The sequence below is a fragment of the Mycteria americana genome, chromosome 7, assembly GCF_035582795.1.
Source record: "Mycteria americana isolate JAX WOST 10 ecotype Jacksonville Zoo and Gardens chromosome 7, USCA_MyAme_1.0, whole genome shotgun sequence".
Classification (NCBI taxonomy): Eukaryota; Metazoa; Chordata; class Aves; order Ciconiiformes; family Ciconiidae; genus Mycteria; species Mycteria americana.
Genome location: NC_134371.1, coordinates 38821433 through 38837066, shown reverse-complemented (window position 1 = coordinate 38837066; position 15634 = coordinate 38821433). Strand labels below are relative to the sequence as shown.

Genomic DNA, 15634 nt, shown 5'->3' with positions numbered 1-15634 from the left:
GGCTTATAACAAGCACATGCTTTAAGTATACAACTCTGCTTCCACATCTGTGGGCATTTCAGTTTTCTCCCATAAGCTTATCAAACTGAACAGGGAAGACACACAATTTCACAGGACAAAAAAACCCAAGATTTTTGGTAAGTTTCTCTAGATGCCCTAGCATAACATCACCTTAAATAGTTTAAAACTTTTCATTGTACATACAAAAAAATAATTTGGGATCATGTAACAACAAATACATGGATATTTCTTTTCCCTCTCCTAGTCATAGGGCATTCGTTACCAAAAAGAACAGAAACTAAAGCAGTTCTGATTGCTGGTATCTAACAGAATTTTTAGAAATACCTCTTCAACAAACGAAAGTCCCTGAATGCTAGCTTATACACAGATTTGTATGAATACTTCTTTTAAGAGAAGTTAATTACCTTATCTAAAACATGAACTAAGTCCTAATGAAGAAGCCTTTCCACCACTAAGACAGCTTCAGAAGAGTCAAGATTGACTTTTCAGAAGTATTAAACACAAGTCACAGCATGAAATACAGTTTCAGTTCAGTCATCACAGACCCTATCCACATTAAAAAACAAAAAAGTGTCAACAAGTTAAATAAGTACAAGGGCAAGCCATTACATGCAGACACTGAGGAAGCATTATCTGCAAGCAGCTCCTAATGCACACTATCTGCTTATGAAAAGCTGCTATTCTTCAGAGGTAAAAAAATACTGTACCTCAAAAGTAGTTTTTCCACTTCTTCAATATGCCTCCAACTTTATAAAATACTGTACATCTGGCACCAACCTCAAGTGAAAACAGTATCAAGCTTGCCTTTTTGTTTGATCTCCTGACTACAATTTGGTCAACATCATTTTCCTCTCCAAATTGCTTTAGAAGTATTCTGGGTGGACACTTTGAACACTTTAATAGGTATTGCCAGTATAGCTAAACAACTTCCACCAATAAAATAACTTTCTGCCACCATAGCTAGATCTACACAAGGGCTTTATGCAGTATAAAAAAATAACCAAAGAATCAGTTTCATACTGCAATTAGATTTGGTACTACTACATTTGGTACATTTGTAATTAAGACCTTGACCAACATAACACAATACATACTTGTTCAAAGTATCATTAAAAATTATTACCATGACTGGAAATGCCGTACACTAGACCGGATCAGAAAGAAAGAAAGTTATTGTCCACTAGTAAGGAGAAAAGCACTTTTAGCAAGGCATATCACTAGTAATACCAAAATATATTATCAAAGAGTTATCTGGCAAAATCTGTTCAAAATAAATCCAAAATGGGTCCAGACTGCCAGGGGTGGAGGCGCGGGGGGGGGCGCGGGGGGAGCGGATTATAAGAAATTATGTATCATCAATAGGGCAATCAACCAGCACAGGGTGGCTAGCCAAGCACTTTTCAAACAGGAAGTATCAAAAACATTTCTACTACAGAGGGACATTTGCTATTATAATATAAATAAAATGGAAAACAGTTTCATTAGAAACTGCACACCTGACAACATCCATGCATGGCACATTAAAAAGTAATAATAATAAAGCCTTATACCCGAGTAATGTTTATCCTCATCCTATCTTAAGGCAGACCTGCAAGGCCCAGGTTTTATCTGCCCTCACAAACATCTCAAGTTTCAGGCTGCTCACTGTCCACCACATTCACAGTTCTCAGAAGCACACGGTTAGTGTGTAGCTAAGAAGTCTTGCCAAGCCTTTAGTAATTTTGCACTCTGAGCTCCAGAAGATACTTGAAGATCACGTCAACTACATGGAAGGACTGAACTCAATAGATTCTACTCTTCTTACACATTATGCCTTTCCAAAACGTCTGTTGGTATATTTCCATAAAAGTTGGATCAATAAGAATATCACAATTATTTAAAGGTACTTACCAGACAAGCCTGACAACTAACACCCAAACAAATTGGTCAGTCTAAGAATACGTGACTATTATTCTAAAAACAAATGAGATAGCTGCCACTACTCAGGTATACTTACCAATAAAGCACATGGGAAAACTGGCTGGCAATCAAAGACAAGGCTGTTGGCAGAGTGATCTGGACTCGCTAGCAACGGCTAGCAAGTTTTCTAACCACACAGAGAAAGTTAATTATGTGACAGAGTAGGAGAGGAAATACAATTATTATAAGTCATCCACTTAACCATATGCTTTATCAATACACCTCATGATATTAGAGTTCCTAATTAGTGACAGCACAAAAAATAACGCATTAAGGGAAGATGGAGTAGTCCAAATCTTTGGGTCATTTTTTCTTTTATTGATTTAGCACTTCAAACAATTTATGTGCATTTTGAAATCCAAAATGTACACCTAAGAAACTATGTGATGCTACCAGCATTCTAACACATCACACAAGTAAGTTGATTGCACATGCTTTTGGAATCCCCAAAATATTTTACAGGCTTCTGGATTAGTTTTTGCTTGATCAGACAAATGGATGTATTACCAAGTTTCCAGTAACACCATCATCATTCCCAACTCATTCCATCAGCCTAAGATGCAACGACTGTTAAGTTTAGCCCTATGCAAAAGGAATTTTCAGAAGTGTCACAAGGATCCTATAATACTTCAAATATTTCTGCATGAAATCTGAAACTAAGATGTTTTTCCCAAGTTGCCAGACTTGCAAACCCAGCTAGGGATTCAAGATAGAGCTGAGCTTGTGCTCTAATACCAGAAATCAGCACTTTACAAGCTCAGCTATAACCAAAGGGACAACTGATCCACTTAATTCATTTCAGCTGGTTTATGGGAACTCCCATTTTGTACTTGCCAGTCATCTCCACCACCAATTGCTTTTTTCCATTCCTTTCTCTGCCATGATATCAGTGCAAGATTTTATATTGCTGAAGAATAAACGGTTTGAGGGAACTACCAAACTGAAAAATAAGGTGGGGGGGTGGGGGGGGTGGCACGCTAAATTTCTTAGCTGTGTAAGTTCCCTCATGCAGTTCACTCTACTAGTATTTCTGCCAAAACAGTGTGAGAAGTGAACAGTCAACAAATAAGCTGCCCCACCGCATGGGGGGTCACAACCTCATTCAATTACAAACCAATTTAAATTAGTTACAACTGTGGAGGACCCCAATGTTATCAAGCAAATAACAGAACTTAACAGCAAGTAGAAGATCAAACTAATAACTTGGCAGTAAAACAACTGGACTAGAAACACAAGCTTTTAAAGAGTTTATAAATTTGAGTTTTACATGGAACTAACAAGTCTCAAGTCCACCTGTGCTTACATGCCTCTTCAGATACAAATTCAGACATGAAGCTTACAAAGAAAAACTTCATAAACGGAGACATTCAGCTTTTAATTGGAGGCTTCTGCCTGCCTATACATTAATCTGAAAAGGTTGTATCACAGCAGAAAATGTGCTTTGTACTAGCCCTGTTTATTCACTTATTGGTCTAATTCCAGTCACTCTGTGACATTATACCACTTATTCTAAATCTAAATGAAAATATAGTACTATAGTTTAGACAATTATCCCAAACCCCGGGCACCTTAATAAGGTGATAAAAGCAATCCAATTTACAAACTGCATTAAGATCACTTTTTCAGGATCTCTGCCAGTTCTATCTAGCTACTATTATCTAAAAAATATGCCTTCAACTTTTAAAAAAGATCAATATTCTTCTTCCCCACCACGATCAATCTGAGCTGGTCTCAATGAGGAGAGCAAATTCCGTAGTCTCAAAGCTGTCCCTCAATGAATGAGGGAGGCACAAATCAAACGGCTTTTAATGCCACACTATTACAACAATAGTCAGAGAGTTGATAGCCAGTCCTAGGTCACTTCAGACTTAATTGATTGCTGCCAATACCACAGCTCCATTAGCAGAAGAAGTAGTAACACACACATATCCCAAAGCATCAGTGCCATTGACTCCCACTGACATGTCTCCAAAGCCAGCAAAACCTTCTGCACCACATTTTGCCTCCAAACCACTTTAAAATGGAGTTACAGCATGAAAGCCAGCATATCTCAAACTTCTCCTCTGCAACCCCCCTTATGCCTTTCTTCTCTGCCACTCTGAGCACTTCAGCCCTCAGACAGCCTACGGACATACAGTACAAGCAGTATATGTGAAAAGATTCACAAGCTCCAAGAAATTACTACATCAGGCCAACCACTTTTTGGCAGAGGACCCCATTGCAAGCGTAACAATCAGCCTCCCTCTCTGCCATTTCTGCTTATTCCTGGGCATGCTGTTCTTTCTTCCTTAACTGACCCAGGCTCTCCGCAAGTTATATTTCCTTACTTGCACTAGGAACTGCTATAACGATCTAAAACCAATGGGAGGAGGGGCAGAGGCGACTACCAGCCAAATTCTAGTCAGCTCTAATCAGGTTAGGACATCTCAATCTTCTAGTCAAAGATTTAGAAACCTGATTTTACTGCTTCAATATGATTGCTGAGAACAGCAACTAATAAACTAGAGTCACCAGAGGGCACTAACACTTCTGCCTAATGGCAAATGCACTCCTTCAGTTAGGAAAGCTGATAATTACATCTGCATCATCATGTATATTTTATCTGGATTGAACTTCAGACAGCTTGTTCTAATCTGTGTTCAAATCTCAACTACATGCTGATGAGGCACTGAGCTACATTAGCTGTTGTGGTCACACTTGCAATATACGGGGGAGTCCTACAGTCTCCCCAGATAGACCAGACAAAATAGGACAGGCACATGCCTCTCCCACTTCGCTTGCAATCTAAAGCTGACATTGCCTATGAAACATATTCGTACATATACACATAAATGAAATTCTGAAACAGGCATGGAGAATAGGTCACAAGTCCGACACCTCAAAGAAACAGAATAAATAACTATTCTCAAGAGTTTGCACCAAGATAAATCCTACTGTGGGGGGCTGCAAGCAATATCTGCCTCCAAAGGAAAAAAGGAGGGGGGCTTCAATTTAACCATCAAGCGGCAACAGATGCACTGCTCTCTCAAATTTGGCATCAAATCAACTGCCATGTTACATGCTTAATCTTTAACAAAGGAGGCTGCTCTTTACCACTGGGAAGTAAGCAGGTTTTTAAACCACAAATATGATGCATACAAGGGGCTGACAAGAGCGTTTCTTGATATTCTGACCAAGCAGCTCTTGAGCTCTCAGTGTCAGGCAGAGAGGTGCACTGCAGCACACCCAGAGATCTTCGGAGGCGGAAAACCTTGACTTGTTGATGCACCCAATACAGTCACAAAGAGCCAAAACACAGCCTGACACCGGTGCAACCCTACAGAAATGAGGGCAAAGCTTCTGGGACCTGCAAGGTACACAGCTTCTTTTTTCCCCAGCATTATTGCCCTGCAGTTCTAGCTAAACTGTTGTTCTTGTAGTCAGGACTGTAAGACAACACAGGCGGGGAAAGGAAAAGGGAATCCTATCCTTACTTACAGAAAGGCACACAGTAAGTATGGAGGCTGTCACTTCTCTGCACTGAAGTTACAGCCATGGAGAAAGTTACACTGACAATAAAGCTGGGATAGCAAGGATTCTGAGAGAATTCTCAAGGCATCTCCATGAGTTCAAGGAAGATGCCAATTGCGCCATATGACAGTCTACAACCCATCTGGAAGCCTGTAAGGACTTTTGAAAAGACCTGCTGTGCATATACTTGAGCGTGGCACACCTCAGAACGGTAAGCCCAAGAGAACAAATATTAACCTTTTATGCATGTCAGGAACACTGTATTTTAAAATACTTAGTACTGGCCCACTAGATTTCCCAGTATCTTATTTTGTTATACTATAAGATTCAGTGAACAGGCCAGTTTTTCTAGACAAACTCTCCTATAAACTCAAACACAGAAAACAGTCTCCCTCTTCCTCAGCCAGCAAGCAGGTTCAAAGACCATAATTTACACCATGCTAACTTTTGAAAGTCATAGCAAGAAGCTCCAATGTTCAGAACATACCATGCTGCTGAATATGCCCTCCCCTTCTGTGACTTTGGGCCATCACCTCCTTTTTCCCCCTACCTTCTCTGCTCTACACAGCTCCTCCTGACCGCACAGAGTTGCTGCCACCAGCTTAGCCCAGTGACTGGACTGCTACTGCAGCAGCAAGAGTTGCAAGCACTCGGTCTGACACCCCACAACTGCCTTGCTCCAGCTCTGATTTCAGATGTCCCCTTTCTGCTCAGCAGAATACCAGGTGGTACCAGCTTGCCCACAAGAAGGATTCCAATGCCATTTCCCCTAGAATCCTACCAGGCCTTTAAGGATCTTTGTGAAGAAAAAAGAATTGCAGTCACACATTGCACATTCAAGGGGACTAAGCATACAGAGCATCTGAAAACACTCAACTGCAACACTACAACTCTCTTGCTTCAGCAGTCTTTTAAGGTGATTAGTTCATAAATAGACAAAACACGAAGCCCACAAAGCTTCTGTTCATGCAATAAATACTGTGCACACACGAATATTAAAAGATGACTTCTACTGCAGCAGTTCCAGGTATTTAAATATAAAGGTTATTAACAGAAATGTTTTCTCATTATTTTGAAAATGCATTTTTAAGTATCTTTTCTAACAAGGGCTGTAAAACAACACTCAAATCAGAACTATACCATGCCTTTGATGTCTTATATTTCAATAAAATGCAACCAATCACACTTCCCACCTCAAAGGAAGTTTTCAACTCAGCTTTATTTACTGAATGAAAGGAGGAGCCCACATGACTCAGCTCCAAGCAAATATAAAGGAACAGATTAATCTCTAATCTCAATTAAAAAAATAGGGGAAGAAACTGTTTATGATGGAGGTGTGTCCTTATCAATTCAAATCTTTTAATATTCAAAGACATGTCAAGCAGAATATTAGCACACGAAGACTTCATTAGCTTTCTGAAGTCTTAAACACATTCATTACAAACACAGCCAATTTTAAAATCAAAGTTTACACAAGTAACTGAAGTTAAAGAGCCCTGTATCTTCATTCTTGTTCACTGGTGCTGAGCATCATCAAGATCAATAAAATATCTCAACATTGGGATTTTCAATCTACACAGTCACCAGCAAGATACAAGTGTGGAAGGGAAAGGCAGGTTTCAGAGGAAAAAAAAAAAAAAAAACTGACAGTAAACAGGATAACCTCATGAAGAGGGTTTATTTTTCTCCATTAGACTGACGAATCAAACATTTCTCATCAAAATACAGCAAAATAAATTACAAGGTAGAATATTTCACAAGGGGGCTAACAGACTCCAAGTAACTGCTGTACATCTTCCACATGTATTTGCAAGTGACTGCTCGTCCCCCATCTTAGCCATGCCACACTAGCATTTCAGTGCAGAATACATCTCCAGCCTTGTTGGGAGGAATATTTAATTTCAGACTAGCAGGAGTGCTTCTTTACATACAGTCCAAACTCTAAATACAGATGTCACCAGAGGGCACTCTCTCAGTTCAAGTGACCTAGCTTCAGCAAACTTCCAAGCAAGACTGCAGACAACCCACATGCAGGGATGCACAGAGGCTGTACAAAGCAGTAACAGTTTTGCTTCTGCAAGGGATTTCTCCCCCCAAAAATCAAACAAACAAAAAGACAAAAAAAATCCCCCAACAACAAGACTACCAAACATAAGTGAAATTTAATTATTTATCCCAGAAATGTGAAATATTTTTCAGAGTAACCAGAGGCATTGCTAGTAAAGATCACAGGCAATTATCAACTTCTGTACTATGTTATACTGTGGTACTGGATGGTACCAATTCACTCAAGCAGTTTTGGCACCTCTGTGGATCATATCAATTTACAGAAGCAAGGCCCAAGCCAGTACAGCTCATGTAAGAGGTGCCTACGGAAGTCTTCTGGCTATGTTATCATAGATACTAAACCTTACAATAATACATAAAAAAAATGCATCTATGTTCTCAAGAGAAAGCTCTGGGAAACAATATATTTTTCTACTCCTCACTTTTACATATTTGATGTTGTTTTAAGAGGGTCAAAAATTAAATTATTTACATGAAGATAATACAAAAGTATCAGCAGTGCCAGTAGTTTTCAACCTTTGGTCCATGTATTATTTCTAATGACCTGCTAAGACCTAATAAAAATGAAAAAAACCCCCAAAAACAACAACAAAACCCTGGTGAGTTGAAGTTCATTAAACAAAAGTGTGCACAACCACTAAAACACACAATAGGTCTATATATCAAAAAAGGCTGCAAACCATTGTTTGATGTGAATAGAAAGTTAAACCCATTTTGCTTAGAAACAAAACACCACCACAATACTACTAAAACCAAGTCAGCTGCAGAGGCAGGCAGTGATAAGAAAAAAGAAAAAATCATTGAGCATCCTATGACATTTTCCAGTCTTGAGAGAAGCTTAAAAGCCATAGGCCTGCAAAACATTTGATTGCCTGCTTACCCACCCATCCTATTTGAAAAGAAATAATCTCCATCTCTTCTAGCTATCTGTGGTAGCAAAGCCCCTTAGTTTAGCATAGGAACAGAAGTGGGGGGGAGGGGAAGGCAGGAATAAGACCTGTGCAAAGGCACCTTTTGTCAGCACAGGGATCTCTCCAATAGATAAATATATCCACAGAATTCCACCAGGCCAGTAACTACTATTTAAACACGCAGGGACAAGTTACTTCAAACTATTACCTATCATCACTACTCATCTTGGTTTAAACTATATCTAGATAATTGCTTTTCCAGCATCTGCTGCCAGGAAATAAACATACCAAACACTCCTGATGCCAAATAAACAGCATCTATTTGTCGACCCTCTAAAGCAGATCCCTGTCTACTGCAAGGCAACGCACTCTTGGTGAACATACCCCATTTTATATAAAAGAAACGCTATATCGGCTTGACACCCCGAATACCCCTCCCACCCCCGCCGGTGTGCTCTGACCCAGCCCGGGGTCGTGCATGTCACGGCAACTTGGCCCCACTCAACGTGAAGGTGCCCCAGCCCCCCCCGGGGAAGGGCTGACTGGATAGCAGTATCTCACAGCAACAGCCACCGCGCCACCCCCCTCCGCCCTGGCCTCCCTCAGGCCCCACGGCGGCGCAGAGCCCTGTGACCCACGCGGGAACACGGCTCTGCCCATCCACACACGCACAAACAACCCCCTCGCCCGGTCTGCGGCTACTCCCCGGGGCCTCTCTAGACACCAAAGGGGGGCAGCTTCCCCCCCATCCAGGCCACAACCTGCTCTCCGGCCCCTCACGCAGGTAGCGGCGGGGAGAAAATAAATGACTAGAGGCGCGCTCCGGCCTCGCTCCACAGCCACGCATCCCTCCATTTTGCAGCAAGGCCAGAGGGGCCCCGGGCAACGCCGTCGCCCCACACACACACACGCACCCCGCGCACACTGACGGGGGAGAGGGCGCTGCCGAGCCGCCGGCCCGGCCCCGCTGTCGGCCTGCGGGGGACAGCGCCCCGTTCCCCGCCGCCACCCCCCGCGGCGCCCGTGTGAGGAGGCGGGCGACAGGTGGGCGGCGGAGCGCGCGGCTCCGTGAGGAGCCGGCCCGCGACGGGGTGACGGGTGGGGGCCGGGACCCTCCCCGGATCTGGGAGGGGACCGCGCGCCTCCAATCCCCGGCCGGCAGCCCTCTGGGCCCGGCGTGCGAACCGGGGTGAAGCCTCCTTTCTCTCCTCCTCCTCCGAGGAGCCGGACAATAAGCCCCGCCGCGGCTCCCCGCGGAGGCGGGTGCCGGCCGCGCGGCTCCCTCCTCCTCCTCCTCCCCGCGACAGCCCGGCTCACCTGCGAGACGGGGGGATGGATGAGCGGGGGCGGGCGAGGACGGGGAAGCCGCTCCGGCTGCTGGAGGGGCTGCCGGGCTCCCCCTCCGCCCGCGGTCGCTCAGCGCCGCTCACCGCCTCCGGGCTGCGCTGGTGCGGGGGAGCCGGCAGCGCCGCCACACGCACACATATACACACACACACACACACTCACTCACTCTCACTCACACACACATACACGCGGGGGGGGGAGGGGGGGAGCACCCGCCGCCACCCGCGCATGCGCACCGAGCCCCCTTGGCCCGCCTCCTCCAGTGTGGCGGAGCGCCAGCGCTGGGCGCGGACTGCGCAAGCGCCGCCTGACCGGTGTGCTGGGCCGGGCGCGCGCCTCCCCCTCACCCGCCGCCGCGCAACAGCGCCCAGCGGTCCAACGGCCGCCGAGGCGCGCGCTGCGGAGGGGGCGTGCCCCACGCCCGCGCGGGTTGCCGTAGCGACGAGGGTGGGCGGCCTCGCTCTGAGCAGTGTCCCTCCCTCCCTCCCCTCAGCCCGGCGCCAGGGGACGGCGTTGGCGCCTCAGCGAGCAGCGGTCCCGGGTTCTGCCCCCTCGCGGGGCCCCGCTGCGCCCTCGTCGTGCCGGCTCACCGCCCCCCGTCTCTTCCCCTTGCCGACGGCTGTCGCAAGCGCTGGGTGCGGATGGCACCCATACGCTCCCGCTGCCGGTGAAAACGAGGGGGAATCGGAGGCACGGAAAGACGAACAGCTCTCCGGGAGGCCCCGCTCCCGTTCTTAGGAAGGACAACTGGGGCAAGGAAATGGACTGGTTCAAAAAAAAATCATTACATTGCTAAGAAATCCATTCATTTAGAAGGAGCGCGGTGCAAGGACTTTCTAGATTTTTCTCTGCTCCCACCGTCGTTGGGAAATGATTAGCTTACAAGAGGAAAGCAGGGCCTTCAAGGTGTTTGCATCATTTCAGGAGTGAAAGCTCTCAGAAAACCACCAGATTTTGCAAGAATTGCCATTAAGTCGCAAGAGTTGGCAATGCTGCTGTCATGGAGACAGGACTTGGCATCGCCCACTTTTCCATTTACACCCCCTGCCAGGGAGGCTGCAGCCCGAGTGAGTTATTACAATAATTAATAGCTAGCATTTATACATATTCAGAATGCTTCACAAGCAATATCTAATCTCATTAACTTGTGAACGGACTTGTTTTCATCCTGTCGTGGAATTAAGATAGTTAGTGCTTCCTTCACATCCTTGGGAGAAGGAGTCAGTAATGTGTTCATGTACTGGATAACCCATTGCTGCCATCCAATATATAGCCACCTGCTATGCATAGTGCCTGTTTTTTAATAGAGTTGCAGGCTGGTGAGAATATAGGTACCAGGATCCAGAGCATATTTGAGAGGCCCAGATTAAATGAGTACAGCAGGCTGGAAAGATGGCACCAGCTTTTAAAACTGTGACAGGAAAATAAGGCAGGAAGGATTTGAGAAACTAAGCCCAAGTCTGACAGTAAAGGAGAAAGGCATTACCTTTAGGTACAATGGCATTTTCCCAATTTTAATAAAGCTTTGTGCCTAGAAAGAGAACATTCTTTCTTCTTGTTTTTTTACAACGGTAATCTGGCATAGTGTCAAACTCATTCTGAACCAAGATAAATGAAAGGAAAATAAAATGCCAAATGCCATCCTTCTGCAAGGTTGTCAGCAGGTGGGTCAGTGAAAGGAAAAAATGTTTTACCAGTTTTGGGACCACAACAACTTTTTACACAGAAATAAGAAAAGATTATAGGAAGAAGATTTTAAAAAGAGGAAGTAAAGACACCTCAGAAGTGGGAAGCAAAGGTAAATTTTTTGTAAGCTATTCTCCTTCACTAAAGCAGGAGACAAACTACTTTGTCTCATAAAACAAGCTTCTCCGCATCAATTAAGTGGTGGATATAGGGGTTAGGGGACAAATTTTGAAAGACATTTTACCATTCTATCATTAAATAAATGCTTCCAGAAAAACTACGTAGTGGGTTGTGAGGAAGAAGCAATGTCACGGACCAAAAACTAAGAGAGATGAAACAGGAAAACACATGGTCATTCATAATCATGGTGAAAAGCCAAGAGAGTCAGGTGTTTTTAAGATTTTGTGATAGGACATGTGTGGTAAATACCCTTAAAAATAATCTAGAAAAAGGGCTGTACAGACGGAGACAACATTTGTAGAAGACACAAAATTACTCACTCACAATTGTGGGGCAGATTGTGAAGATACTCAGAGTGACCTAACTCTGTAGGAAGACAATATAGCGACAAATTCAATATTGATAAATAGTTATCAATACAATGCCGTATATACAGGAGGAAAGAAGCGTGGTTATACATTGCAGAGGGGTCTGAAACAAAGGTTTAGAAATACGCAGGCATCCTAGGCAATAGTTCAGTAGAAATCTCCCCTCAGTATATGAACACAGTCATGCACGCAACATGTCAAGTTATAAAATGGAGAAAACCAGAAAATGTTGGATGTCTTGCTATCATTTAATCTCAAAAAGAGTTTTAAATGCCCAATTCCACTTAAGTGCTGAAATGCCACAGTTTTACACTAGAGCCCCATGTTTAGTTGCTTTTCCCCTATGATTCCAAAATCTTTTGCAAGATACCACCTTCCAATATTCAGCTGCCCATTCTATACACATAGCTGATGTTCCTTATTATTTTATAGGTACAGATTTTCCCCATTATACTAAGTATTGCATTTAAAATTCATTATTAGTTGAATATTGCAGCTGTGCTGTTAAATATTCAAACCACAGGAAGCATCAAAAAGAGAGGAAATGACTAGATGAAAATATGTGGCAAAACAGTTGGTTATAATGAAGAAAGCTGGTGTCAAAAGTAACAGGAAACCACTGTCACTTGAGACTGGCAGACTGCGAGGGTGCAGAGGCCAAACCTAAACAAATGTAGTTACGTGAATCATTCCAAATGAATGTGGCTGAAAATCTTACAGCTCACAGGACATCACACTTGCCGTCACCGCTTTCACCTGAGAGAACAAATTTAGACATGGTATTTGTCTAGCCATCCTGCAGATAAGTACTCTTCTGAATAATTACTTGCTATGGATCTCAGAAGTTGATTTTCAGACATACTTGTCCCAAATTTTATTAGCAACAATTATTTCTATAATCCACTGCCCAACAAAGAAGCTACATTTCTCTGCAGGAATGTAACTAGCTTCACCGTACGTAGAAACCCCTCAAACTATATAAGATATAACATTTCCTTTTGCAAGCAACAGCTTGCATCTTCAACATTATCTACCAACTGAGAGAATGGAAATTTCTCCATATATGTCTAATTTCACAGATCAAAACCATTTTTCCATTAGGCAACACAAAATGTGTACGCTTCCATACACAAAATGTAGTATGTTTGCAGGAGCAGCTGTAATGAAATGTTGAGACTGCAATCCAAAGCACTTGCCATTGTAAAATCTAAGTCTATAAAAATGCCAGCATAGTCATTGTTTATTATACTTTCATTAACAGAGGATAGCATAAGCATTTTAGATTAAAAAATTTATAATGTAAGTTACTTTAATGTAATCAGCTTTCCTTGTATAGATTACAATACAAATTATTCTAAAAATTTTAAGGAAAAAAGAGAAATAGTGTTTGATTATGAGTGATCGTATCATGCTGCATACAAAGCCCTGGGATTAAAACTATACATTAATATAAAATCAAATTAATTTTGTTGCCTTTCAGCCAAGCTTCCTGAGTACTGCAGAAAAGATACTACTTAATCTTGTTTTGGTAACTAATGATCTGAAAGAGTATAGCTTACATTTTGTCACCTAGTTAGCACTTCATTAATTACTAATTACTTGACTCTAAGCAAAGTTCTTCTAACATTGCCTGAATCTAGAAACAATTATTATCATAAAAAGTCTTTAGTGAAAATCCGTTTGATATGAGATGTCCCAACTGGATAACTACTAAAACAGATAGTTCCCTAAGGAATGAGAATATAGTAGAAAATATTTTATTTATATAACTTGTAAGTGCTATTCGCTACTCTTATTCTTTGACTAAGTCATTCCATGAGTCTTGCTGCACTTAATTCACACAGTACGTCAGGGTGAGAGACACTAAAGGAATGTAAAATATTGCTGAATTTACTTGTCAATTTATGAGAATAAAATTGTACAATTTTTTTTTGAAACTGTGTAATCATATCTCAAGACTGCATCACAATGCTGAAGCACAGTTGCGGTACATGCCACCTTAATTTTGTTATTTCCCGATTTTGGAGTGCTTACCTATACAAGTCTGAGTTTATAAATGCAGTTCTTTACATTGTGCAATTAGTATCCAGGTTCTAGTAAGGTAAGTCGTCTGTGACATTTACTCGTACATATTCCTACTTTTTTGATCGGTGATTTTCTCTGGTATCTTTGCCTTCGTTATAGGTAGAATAGGAGTCAGAACCAGATAAATATAACATTGCTGTAACTATCACCATCTTCCTCTTTCCTTTTGGAGGACGTTTATGCTTAATGCGTGATATACACATACTATCTTTTACCCTTTAACAAGGAGGACAAGCTTCCTGCTTCAATCATAACAAAATGGAATTTTCAGTTGGTTCAGTTGAACTTGAAACTAAGCATAAAAAATACTCAAATGGATAAAAATGTCCGTACCAGAGAAATCTGGCTCAAGTAGACACTAGACATCCTATATGTTTAGAGTTTACAGTTGGAGGAAGAAAACGTTACAAAGAATGCTGTACTGAAGAGAGGATGTGTGCTTCACAGCTGCTCTAATTCAATATGTTCAACTGATGTGCTAATATTTGCTCCTAAAGGTATTGTGATTAATGCTAGAACACCTCCTTAGGTATACATGTCTACTTGTTTCTCAGTTCCAGCAATAATGAAGGAATGAGTTGGAATTATAACAACATAATAGCAGTCTGAACTGGTTCTGAGTTTTTCTTAGTATTTCTAAGATCACAACTTTGTAAGGAGTGTATTCAAGCAGCAGCTTCTGAATTCACCCAAACATCCATACAAATATATAGATGTAAATAAAGTGTGTGTGTATGTACAGACACACACACACACACACACACACTTTAAGAGGACTTCCTCTTTACATCTGCAAAGCATTGTTTTCCCAAGGTCAACAAAGGTTCTTCCACATGTCTCAGCAGCGAGGAAGCTGCACACAGATAGCATGTTATTTCCTCACTATCTCTCGCGCAACCTACGGATTTTTCCACAGGAAGAGAGTACTGTTCTTTACTGTGTTGCCTTCCTACGCTCCAGATGTACGAAAGGCAGAAACATGCTTTATGTTAGAGCCCTAAGAGGAGCCGTTTGCGACAGGAACAATGGTGATAGTACCAGGGAGGGAGCTAGAGGCAAAGAACAGACTGGCTGCACAGAGGCTGAATACAGATGTCCTTCTTTTTCTGCTTTCCTAGTACCCCTGTACATCACAGGAGACAGTACGTCATTAGAGACAGTACTTGTAAACTGCTTAATAGAAAGCAAACACCATTTTTTATGCTCTATAAATATCTATCTACACATTTTCCATAAAGAATGGAGATGCTGGTATGCCTACATGATTTATGCACAGTATGGAAGTAGCACAAACATGATGATTTACAACAGGTTTTAATGACCATCGAAAGGGGAAAGATCCCAAATATGGACAACAGCAACTTAACTGAAACTAATAATATTTCATCTATGTAAACAAAGTAATGATCACGTCTGCCACAAGACTTGAAGAGATTTATCTTCCAGGCTCCCTAATATGGTTACATCTGTCCCCTGCTTAAATCCTATGTTCTTGCCATC

At 42.4% G+C, this 15634-nt stretch overlaps 1 protein-coding gene across 7 annotated transcripts in view; it reads right to left on the bottom strand.

The window, feature by feature from the left end:
* Positions 1-10012, bottom strand: part of RALGPS2 (Ral GEF with PH domain and SH3 binding motif 2) — a 127898-nt gene extending 117886 nt beyond the window's left edge. For 2 of the 7 annotated variants that reach the window (XM_075507917.1, XM_075507919.1), the window contains exon 1: positions 9786-10012. The gene's annotated coding sequence lies outside the window, so the exon portion shown is untranslated. The other 5 variants (XM_075507908.1, XM_075507909.1, XM_075507915.1 and 2 more) reach the window with 5 other exon arrangements.
* Between the last annotated feature and the right edge of the window lie 5622 nt (positions 10013-15634).